The 11,674-nt window shown below is 48.3% G+C and overlaps 1 pseudogene; it reads right to left on the bottom strand.

Annotated features, from left to right (window-relative positions):
• Nucleotides 1-7,142: 7,142 nt before the first annotated feature.
• LOC147596812 (uncharacterized) lies at nt 7,143-8,669 on the bottom strand (annotated as a pseudogene).
• Nucleotides 8,670-11,674: the final 3,005 nt, after the last annotated feature.

Below are 11,674 nucleotides of genomic sequence, written 5' to 3'. Positions count from 1 at the left end.
CTGCGTGGCAGTTTTCACCCCCCCCCCTTTTTTTTCCCGCTTCTGCTTACAGATCCACCATAGATGTGAACAAGAGACTCCTGATGAACTGCAAAACTGAACTTTATTGTAAAACATATGTTAACTAGATTAACAACAACTAACAACACACAAGAACTGTGAAAACAGCTTATGCACAACAATCATAGTAGTAACAGTAAATCAGAGAACCTAACAGAAAAATAAAACCGATAATTGCAGCCTCTAACAGCAAACACATTAACACCCACAGACACCCCCAATTGACCTCCTCGACACCTTTCAACATTGTTGAAACAGCAAACCACCACCTGAGCAATGGCTTCCCGTTATCTTGCAAGGCAACTCCTGCTGTCTTGTGAACCTGAATGCAGAGCTGGTTCCGAGAAATCTAGCCCTACCCATCACCAACCTGCTCGACCATGGTCATCACCATAGGCTGCAGGAGAATCTTGGCCAGGAGCAACATTACTCCTCCCCCTCCTTCTTCACTGACCTTGGTGTCTGCAGCTGTTCCTCTCACAAGAAAAATTCTTCACAACAGGCTGGCAGACGCCTCTCAGGATCTCTTCACATCTCCTCTCCAATTCATGCAGTTGGACTGGGCTGAGTTGGGCCCAGACGGCCACCTGGAGAGAGACCAGAGTGTAACGCCTGCAAGGCTGTCCTGATTCTGGCCAGGATAGAGTTAATATTTACCTGAGCTGGGTGGAGAACTGAAGCTGGTAGCCCCTATGGCTGAGATATTTAACTAATTAGCCAACAGCTGGGGTAAGTTTACCCAAATGAGCCAAAGGACCATTCCATCCCATCTGACATCATGCTCAGTATACAAGTGAGGAGGATAATGAGAAATAAACCCTAATCTTAAAATACCTTCTTCTTACTTCTCTCTTCTTCCCAGGCTCAACTTCACTCCTCAGTTCCTCCCCCTGAGCGGTGCAGGAGGATGGGTAATGGACGTTATGGTTAGTTCATTGCCGGCTCTCTTGCCGGCAAACCAACCCAAGACGCACCAGAGCCCCGCCCCGGGGAAAGCAGGGCATCACATGGATACCGTCAAGCCAAGCCTTCAATTTAATGCTGCGCAACACAGGGTTAAATACCCGTACACCCGCTACGCACGCGACCGCACCTGCCCCCTACACTTATCTGCGCCTAGCGCGCGAATAACCACGGACCGTCCCTCCTGCATACATGCAGCCCTGCTAACGTTACCCCACAATTCCCCCCCTCTATGCTAAATCATCCTGGTCTAATGGCTGGTACTCTGGGGCGGATGCTGCCATAACATAGTTGATCATGGAGAGTCGCCTAGTGACCCCTTAATCATAGCATGCAAGAAACGTAACAATAACAGAAACAAACAAAGCATTATGAAAGCAACTGCTAGGATCCTCAAACCTATAGACACAATATTTCTTAGCCACCTAGGTAAACCGAACAGGTCTGGAAACTACCCCCAGTCCTTTTAGGGCTTTGATGTTGAATACCGACTGGGCAGCATGCGCACGCGTCTTCTCCAAGGCCGAGGAGGCGTTCTTGCTGAAGTCCAAACAGCAGTAACCCTGGAGACCTAGGACTCCCTCTAGGTTGCTGCAACTGATGCCAGACCTCGCAAGGGCATAATCTAATGCCAACTTCATTTGTGTCAGTCCTTCATCGTGTGCTGCTAAAGCAGTCGCCAGTTCAGATATGGCGAGGGCTGTGCGGTTGGCATTCCCAAGAGCCCAACAGGCCACACGCTATGCAAACCTGAGTAGAGTCGGCGCAGTTCGTGAACCGCTCCCAGAAATTAATCGTTATCACTGGCCTTGGAAGACTCACAATCAGGATCAATCCCACTAGGGTGAGCTGGAGAGCGCCGCGCCGCTCGGTTACCCTGCCGATCCTCCAGCCGATCCTCCAGCCACGGCTGTACCAACCGGGCCGGTATTCATCAGGTCCCCGCACCTGCGGAGATACAAGCATACCCTCGCCCCCCTATTAGCAAATCAGCGGGACCTTCCCAACGTCGGTTTTCTGGCAGGCGCTACCAGACCTTTGGGAGTACCTTGCCCCCAAAGAGCAGCTGACGTGAGGAAAAATGGTTTTGGATAGGGGAAACGGATTGGGGGTCAGCAAAGGACATATGATTCAGTACCACAAGCGCTTTATCGACTAATACCTCTGGCAAACCCCTCTCTCCCCCCTCTATTAAGCACGTTAGCTGTGCACCCTGATGCAAAGGTCCCATATCCTCAATTACTGAATTTACTGCCCTTAAATCCTGTAAGAGTCGTCATTTACCCAATTTGTCTGTATTACAAACACAGGTGTATTCTAGGAACTGTCTGTTAGCTTTATATGTCCAAGTTGTAATCGCTCGTCAACTCACTCATTCAAATGGTGCAGCTTTTCTCTTGCTAAAGGCCACTGGTCAACTCAGACGGGAGTATCTGTAAACATGGCAGTTTTTGGGTAAGCTGCCCCCGCCCCGCCGGATGGGGGCGAGGTGGGGGCGCCTGGCGGCGGCCGCGGCAAGAGATCCTTAAAGCCACCGTCACAGGCAAAACAGACTCGACTTGGGGAAAATCACTCATCCATTACCAAAACCAAAGCAGGACAATGAGAAAGGGAACAAGACAACCTCTCCTCACTCCCCCCTCCTCTATGCTAAATCATTCTAGCCTAAAATTGAAATTTCCAAAACAAAATATAAAATTTTCTTAAACCACTGATCTATAGTTCTATTAAGTACATAGCCAAAAGTCTTATGCTGTATTCCCGAGTGAACTGATGGGTGTGTTTCCCAAGTAATTAAATTGAAAGCATCATAGAAAAAATAAATGTTTTTCAAATCAAAAGGCACAGACAATAACAAATAATTAGCAGTTGTCTGCTTCATTTCATCTATCTGGAGCTGCTTTGCCGCAGGCACTTGTTCTGCCAACTCCACCTTTGCATTCAGTTGTTCCACCACAACTTTATCCACTCTGTGCAGCTCTTTGAGTTTCATTTCATCAATGGTTTTCATTGCCTTGGTGAGTTCAGGAAGGAGTTTGCTATTTGTATCCTGCAAGCTACTATATCTCGCCTTTTCTTCATGTGCCTTGGCTTGTTCCAGCTTGACCTCTGCCTGCATGCTCTCCACCTGAAGTTCCAGCTTCTTGATGGTGTATATTAGCTGCTGCTTCTCCTCCAGTTCTGATGCAGCAGCTGAGCTTTTTCTTTCCAGTACTTGGCACTTTTCTTGAAGCTGCTTCTGAATCAATTCTGCTTCTTTTACCTTCTCATGGGCTTCCTGAAGCTCTTTAAACAGAGCACAAACTTGCAAACTCAGAGTTTCTACTTCACTGCCAACAGCCTCTGAACTCTCCTCTGCTTGCTGTTCAGTTTGTGTCCCACTCTTCAGGCAGTTGCTGGTTTTCTTCTCCAGTTTTGACAGTCTCTCTTTGTGATCCTGCAGCTCCTTCTCAAGTTCTTCCCTCTTCTGAGTTTCATTTCTAAGGCAGTAGAGCAGTTGGCTTACAATTAGCTCCTCAGACTGCAGATTCTTTGATTCATCGGCAGTTGTGCTCCTGCCGTAGATATCAATGTTACTGGTCATTTCACCACTATTCTCTTGATGTTCCTTTGCAGTTCTATTTATTTCTCCTTCGTTCATCCCAGTCTCCACAAAGGAATCCTCTGCTGAGATGGTCAGCTTGACCTGCAGATCTGAAATGATGCCTAGCATATTGGCCTTCTCAGCCTGGAGCTGGTGCACCTGGGATATCAGCTGCCTCATTTCCTTCTCAGGAGCCATGCAGCCCTCCATTTCAGCTCCTTCTCTTTCCTTTAAGTTCTGAAGGTGGTGTTGTAGCTTTTCATTTTCCATGCACTTGTCTAGTAAGCACTGCTTAACTTCCTTAAACTTTAACTCATAAAATTCTTGTTCTTCTTTCTGCTTCTCTCGACAGATGGAAAGTTCCTCGTACCGGTCCTTCATAGCTTGGTTATGCAACTTCATGGCTTCTTTTAACTCATTGCTCTCAGCAGTGAGCTCTTTCATCTGCTGTACCATTTCTTCTGGGGTGTAGGTGCTAAGGGCTGAGGCAGCCATGCTGTCCGTTCCGTTTTCCATTTTTCTCTTGGGATGCTCTCCATTTTCAGCAGGATGGCTTTTCAGCTTGCTGGACATCTCTGAAGCATATACCTGGATCCGCCGAGTCACCGGGCGAGCCCGCCCATAGCGACCGTGACAGAAACCGGCCTGCGCCCGCCGTTTCTCCCGGCACCGGGCTCGCCTGAGGGGCAGCCACCACCGAGCCTTTCCCCACTCGCCCCCCTCACAGCTCGCCCACGGCGGCGGCGGTGGTCCCGGCTCAGCTGACTGCCCTCTGGCCAAGCATGGCTGCAGACACTGTTTGGCAATTGTCCGCCCCCCCACATCAAAAACATCTCCTGTTCTGGCCACCTGTAAGTTCTATCCCCTGATCGGTCCCTGAAGGACACTGCCACTTGAAATGTCCTACACCCCCACAACCAAAGCAGGTGGGGCCCGCGGGGGGTGATCGCATAGCAGAAACTGCTGCAATGAGCGGTTTTGCTTGCTGCAACACTTCTACCTCCATAACCCGCTTCATCATCTGCGCCACACCTGCGTCCCCAGGCAATTGTGCCAAAACTTGTTGAGTTACCTCATTTGCATTCTGTTTAGCTAACTCTTTCGCGACTATAGGTTTCACATTCTCTGGTAAATCATAATTCTCAATCGCCTTCTGTAGCCTTTCCAAGAAAGAGGTATATGACTCCCCTACACCCTGCCTCACCTGAGTGTACGGCTGCCTTTTGCCCTCATATTTACCCTTTTTTGCGAACGCCACCCGCGCGGCGGCATGGATATCCCTGCCCCGCATATTAGCCTGTGCGGCCGGATCAGCGAAGTTGCCTGACCCTAGAATCCTTTCCGCACTAATCCCGTGCAAGGGGTGATTTGGATCTAAAGCTTCTAAAACCACCTTGTCCGCTTCCTCCTTTAACGCAGCCTCCCACAGCACCATTTGGGGGCTTGTAAAAACTGCTCTAGCCAGCTGCCTACAATCAAAAGGAAGCGGGTTTGCTGCCCAGATCACATCCAAAATCGCTCGAGCCGCCACCCCATTAACACCTTCCTCCTTCACCGCCTTCTGCCATTCCCTGAATAACCTGTAATCCAACAGGCTCCACTGCCGACCCTGCTGCCCCTGTGTCACTGGGCACACCATTATACCCCATCTCCATCTGATGGCCCTAGAGATACCCCTTCCAATACGCAATTCTTAGCAATCAATGTCCAATCCGTTAATCCACGACCTGTTTTCTGTTCAGCCGCTGCCCCCGCTTTCCGCGCCGACCCCTCTACTTTACTCAGTGTTTTTTGTACGTCCGCCGCCAACCGCTCGAACCTGCGTCCACTACTCCCGCTTCGCTGCCCCCTCCCCTGTCCGCAACCCGTGAACCCTCAGGGAGAGGTGGCAAGCTGGTATCACCCCTCCGCGAATCCACAAGCGGTGGAGCCGACAGGGTAGAAGGAGAGACAGAGGGCACCCCCGCGTCCTCGCATCTGGGGGGTCGCCCCCTCGGCCCAGGCCCCCCCGGCAAGCAAGGTGCAACACACAGGGGAGCACACGCAAACTCCATCGCCCCCTTATCACTGTCAGAGGCTCTCGGCCGAACCGGGCAGACCACCGGAGCGCCACCCCCCCCCCGTCCCCTCCGCGCCGTCTCGACCCCGTTCGTCCCCCTCCCCTTCCGACGGCTCTTTCCCCACCGCCTGTAACCGCGCCACGTCCATCACCTCTCCCGGCTTGCCAATCAAGCCCTTCGTCAACGGTGCCGTTTGCACCGGACAATTTACCTCTTTTCCCAACGCCTTTACTGTATCCTGGATGGATGCCATCCTAACAGCAGGGAGGCACAACCGTCCCGCGGCCAGGACTCAAACCTGTCCAGACCCACTTCACCATGGTCATCACCACAGGCTGCATGGGAATTCTGGCCAGGAGCAGCATGACTCCTCCCCCTCCTTCTTCACTGACCTTGGCATCTGCAGCCATTCCTCTCACAAGAAAAATTCTTCTCAACAGGCAGGCAGATGCCTCTCAGGTTCTCCTCACATCTCATTTCCTCTCCACTTCTTGCAGCTGGGCTGGGCTGAGTTGGGCCCAGTCAGCTGCCTGGCAAGAGGTCAGAGGGTAAGGCCTGCAAGGCCCACAATGCTCTTGCCTCCCTCTCTCTGCCCCTGCTCGGCGTCTTCACTGTTTGTAACCCTGAGGGAGGCAAGTGAAAGTATACTGCTGTCCCTCCCATGTGAAGGCAAAACAATTGCGGTCCCCCTCCTGCAGGGGAACCATTAAAAACATATCTTTCACATCCATTGTGGCCATCACCTGGTGAGCTTGTTCCTGAATAAGTGAAATGAACTCAGCCATATTAGGCACTGCTGCTGTTAAAGGGTCAGTATTAGCATTGAGTCGACGATAGTCTATGGTCAGTCTCCACTTTCCGTTTGGTTTGCACACTGGCCACACTGGGGAGTTTTACAGGGAGTGGGTGAACATTAAAATTTCCCGTTGTTTAAGATCCTCAATCACGGGGGCTATCCCTTCTCGGGCCCCCAGTGGCAATGGGTAGGGTTTCACATTAGTCATCTTGGACAGTGGAAGAGCACGTTCCGCTTGTAATAAACGCACTTCTGTCCAGGACATTTCGGAGAGTTTTCTAATTTGAGGAGTACCAAAAGACCATGAGTTTCCCTGGATATCATACCACGTCTGCCTTTCAATACGTCTAATGCTCAAAAGATTTGTTGGAAAAGGGCCTATTGCAACCTTGGTGTGCACTGAATCTTCCTCCCTGGGCCACCATAATGTTACCGAGGCCATAGATACCGATTGGTTTTCTCCCAAAGCATTTAAGATAATAAGGTTTTTCAACATTGCTCTGCCTCAGTCTGCATCAGTGCGGTGATTTGTGCTCCCGTGTCAATTAAAAAGGTTACTGTTTTTTTTCTGTGGCCCTACGGCCACTGTAATCAATAAATCTCCTCTCATATTTAAGGTGAGTTGTTTTATAAACATCCATCCTCCGTTTCCTCCCCCCACCTTTGGGGAACGGAGGAACTAGTTTCCCGTCGCCCTCTTTTCTGCATCAGTTTCTTCCCCAAGATCTATCAATGGTGGGGCACTAAGGGTTGTTTCAAAATTGACTTTTCGCCCCAACCATGTTTGTACGAGTTTCTCTAATTTCTGGGTTGGAAGCCCATCCATTAAATCTCGGGGAATACCTGTCAGAAGCCCCAGTTGCCACCATTCCTGATGGCTGAGGGGTCTCCCTCTCCCAGGATCAGTAAGTCGGACTGACTTCGAATGTTGACTTTTCTTGACCAGTGCCGGCCACCCTTCGCCTTTTTCTGTGGCTCGTATGGCTCTGGTTTTGGTTCTTTGCCCGAATCCTCCCAAAATTTATGAGTTCTTGGGCTACTTCTCCCCATGTCCACACTTTCCTCCCTGTCCTTCTGTGATCGGGGGTCACTGTTCCCTCCAGAGTGCCTGTAAGTCTGTTTGCTACAGGGGTACTTTGTATCTTCCCCTGTAGCTGGATCCCAATGGGTTTCAGGGAATCAGGAAGTCCTTGAATTAGAGGAGTCATCCATTCTGGATCCACAGGCATCATCATTGGAGAGCCCTGGTTAGGTTTGAGCTCTCTATCATACATCGTCTGCAAACAAGCCGCTTTTTGCACACTCTTTACCAGTTGATCCACTGTACCTGTGATGGCTGGGGGGTCTCCCCTCTCCAAAGGGTTCAGCCCCCCAGCCCAATATGCTGCCCTCTGTGTCAAAGACCATGGGGCCTGATAATTGTTGGTAGTTAAAAATACACCCGGACCCCAATATCCTTCTGCTTCCTTTTCTGACAGGAAGATTCCATCTCCCCCTGACAACGATACTCTCCAGACATATTCTGTTTCTGATTCCTTTGGAGTCCTTGTGTTATTCTTCCTTAATTTTGCCAACTCAGTCGCTGTAAACGGAACCTCTTTAGTAATAACCTGGGGATGATTTTCGGTTTCTCCCTCATACACATATCCAGTTTTAACTAGGGGATACATGTGAGGAGGGTTTTCTACAATTTCTTTTGCTCTTTGCAAGTCCCCCTGAGGGTAGATTTACCTGATCCCCTTCTCTTCTAACTTCAACTCCACCTCTCCACAGGAGTCGTTTTCTCTCCAGAATTCTTCCTTCAGTGTTTCCTTTAGTAAAAGATTCCAGTGTTTCTCCTCCTCTAACAATTGCTTGGTCTCTTTTAACTGCTCTTTGAAACTGCCAGTTTCAAAGAGTCTATCACGGCATCATCTTGACACAATCTCTGTCTCCTATCTTCTATAGCTGCTGCCAGACTTGCTCCTAAAACTGCACAAATTATAGATTTTCCCTTCCTGGGCCTAAGTTTAGAGCCCTTCTGTAATATCACGATCCTATCCACTATACTCTGCGGTTGGAACCAATGATTTTTCGCCCATTCTCACCCTTGAAGAGACGGGCAAGCATGATAGTTTTCCAAAAGGTCATCCAGTTTATCTAAATCCCCATTCAATACCGTCGCGGGGATCTCATAATGAACATTTGCAGATTTGCAGGCACTCATCTCACCAAAGAGGGGTTATTTCGTCCTGAGAGGGCCTCACCTTAAATTTTCTGCCACAATTCCCCTCCACACACTCTCAGGAGGCCACACCTTTCAAATTTCCCAAAGAGACTTGTCTTTCGCCCAATTATATCACTTCATCCTTTGCCGGCTCTCTTGCCAGCAAACCAACCCAGGACGCACCGGAGCCCCGCCCCGGGGAAAGCAGGGCATGACACGGATACCGTCAAGCTAAGCCTTCAATTTAATGCTGCGCAACACAGGGTTAAATACCCGTACACCCGCTACGCACGCGAACGCACCCAACCCCTGCACCCATGGATCTATCCGAGCCTGCCAAGCACGCGACCGCACCTGCCCCCTGCGCTCATGGACTTATCCGCGCCTAGCGCGCGAATCACCGCGGACCGCCCCTTCTGCATACATGCAGCCCTGCTAACGTTACCCCACAGTCCTTCTCCGGCTGTTTTCCTCGTGGACAAACAGAACCACAGATCCGGACTCCACACTCGCTTTGTACCAATGTAAGTCTCAGTCACACACACACTAGAGTCTCTGATAAAGCAACTGGACAGTTTCTGTTTCTCTGAGAATCCTGCTGACTACGCCAATTAAATAAATGTCATGCTCCGATTTTGGATGAGAGGAAGGCCCCCTTGCATTCTAGCCGACCTGAGACGAGTCTGGGAGGCTAGGGGTGGCTGGATCAACCTCACACACATTGGAGCAAGGTTTTGCTCGTATTCTCGGGAGCAGAATTAAGACTCAAAACGGAGTCAAGTGCCAGGTAACTTTATTTGCCTGACAACAAGTCCGCAAATGCAAGAGAAAGAGAGAAAGAAAGGAAAGAGGGAAAAAAACCTTCAGTTGCAATAGCTGCTACCACGGAATTGCGGCATCCCAACAGTCCAATACACTCAGTGGGAGAATGTTCTGTCCAATGTTGGTCGTTTCTGTCCTTTTATTGGTCATCTCATTGCATATTCATTGTCCTTCCAAGAATCACATAGCATATTCCAAGAGCTGGTTTGCTTGACCGCACCCCTCACCTGGCGGTGATACACATGCCCAATACTGTCTCTGGGCCCCTCTGTTTTTCTGGCCTCAGGTCTGGGCGCATGCCTGGGGGTAAGGCTGAATTTCTCAGAATCGGCTCTGCATTCAGGTTCACAGGAAAATAGGAAGAAAACAGGAAGCCTCTAGTCCTGTGGTTTGACTGGTTTGCAAGAAAACAGGAATTGGTTTGCAGGAAAACAGGAAGCCTCTAGTCCTATGGTTTAACTGATGCTCCGTTGTTCAGGTGGTGGTTTGATGTTTTGACAATGTTGAGACAAACATTCGACACTGTCTCTTACAGTCCCAGAAAGAAGAAAGACCAGGGAAATGGTGAAGACCTGGTCTTGCTAGAATCCTCTGAAAATGAATGAGGGGGACCAGGGGAAAGAATCTAAACTTCCCCAACAGATCCCCTGGTTCCAGTAAGGTTGAGGAATGAGACAATTGATTTCCTAATTGATAGCGGAGCAACTCATTAAGTTATAACTAGTTGTAAGGGATCATTAAGTACAACTTCTGTACTGTTTGTCGGGGCAATGGGAAAGCATGCTCTGCATCCATTTTTAAAACCTATGGAATGTGAAACTGACAATACTAAATTAACTCATGAATTTCTCTACATGCCAGAATACCTGCTTCCTTTCTTAGGATGAGACTTACTATGCAAATTGAATGCACAAGTAACTTTTTCTGAGAATTCTGTACAGCTCCATATTCCACCTGAGACAGCATGGAAGGCTCAAATTTGTCTACTTGTCAAGGAGGACCTGTCTGGGGAAAATGAGAGAGAAGATATATCAGAGATGATTTTGAATGCTGTCATACCTTTGGTACAGGCTACAGAAAAACCTGGAAGAGCAAAAATGTAACTCCTATTAAAATAAGCATCAAACCAGGGACCCGACTGGTAAGAAAAAGCCAATATCCTATAAAATTGGAAGCAAGGAAAGGATTGGAACCTTTAATTAATATTTTTTTTCTAGAATATGGACTATTAAGGGAATGCCAGTCAGATTTCAACATTTCTATTTTACCTGTAAAGAAACCCCGATCACAAGAATATCGACTAGTCCAAGACCTAAGAGAAGTAAATCAGGTGACGGTGGATGTTCACTCGGTGAAGCCAAATCCTTATACTCTTCTTACCTCAAATCCCGAGACTAATGTTTATTTTTCAGTTTTAGATTTAAAAGATTATTTCTTCTACATTCCAGTAGATGAATAAAGCCAGACAATCTTCACCTTTGAATGGTGAACAGGAAGAAAATTACAGCTATGTTGGACAGTGCTCCCATAAGGATTTAAAAACAGTTCCACCTCGTTTGGTAATGTATTGGCAAAAGAATTGGAACAATGACAAGGGAAAAGTCAGAATATCACCTTATTGCAATATGTAGATGACATTTTAATTTAGGCTAACAGTCAAGAAGACTGCATATGTGCTGCCATTAGTTTGCTAAATTTTGGGGGACTGACAGGATATAGAGTCTCTAAGAAAAAGACACAGATGGTGAAAGAGAAGATTCAGTACTTAGGTTTTGAAATATCAAGAGGACAAAGAGGACTAAGTACTGAACAGAAGGAGACTATATGCCAAATAGCAGTTCCCAACTCAAAAAAGGAACTAAGGGGATTTCTTGGGATGGCTGTATGGTGTAGGATCTGGATCCCAAATTTCGGACTGCTAGCCAAACCATTATATGCTGCTATTAAAGTTCCAGAAGAATAATTGGAATGGACTCCTGAGTGTCAAAAGAGTTTTGATTATATTAAGAGGGGGTTAATGGAAGCTCCTGCCTTAGGTTTGCCTGATATGACCAAACCTTTCCAACTGTCCGTGCAAGAGAAACAACAAGTAGCCTTAGGGATCTTGACTCAAATTCTCAGAAGTTGGAATAGACCTGTGGCTTACTTTTCAAAACAACTAGATGAAGTAAGCAAAGTGTGAC

This window comes from Chlamydotis macqueenii, chromosome W (genome assembly GCF_036417535.1).
Source record: "Chlamydotis macqueenii isolate bChlMac1 chromosome W, bChlMac1.mat, whole genome shotgun sequence".
NCBI lineage: Eukaryota > Metazoa > Chordata > Aves > Otidiformes > Otididae > Chlamydotis > Chlamydotis macqueenii.
Note: the sequence above shows the minus strand (reverse complement) of the source record. Positions and strands in the feature narration are given on the sequence as shown.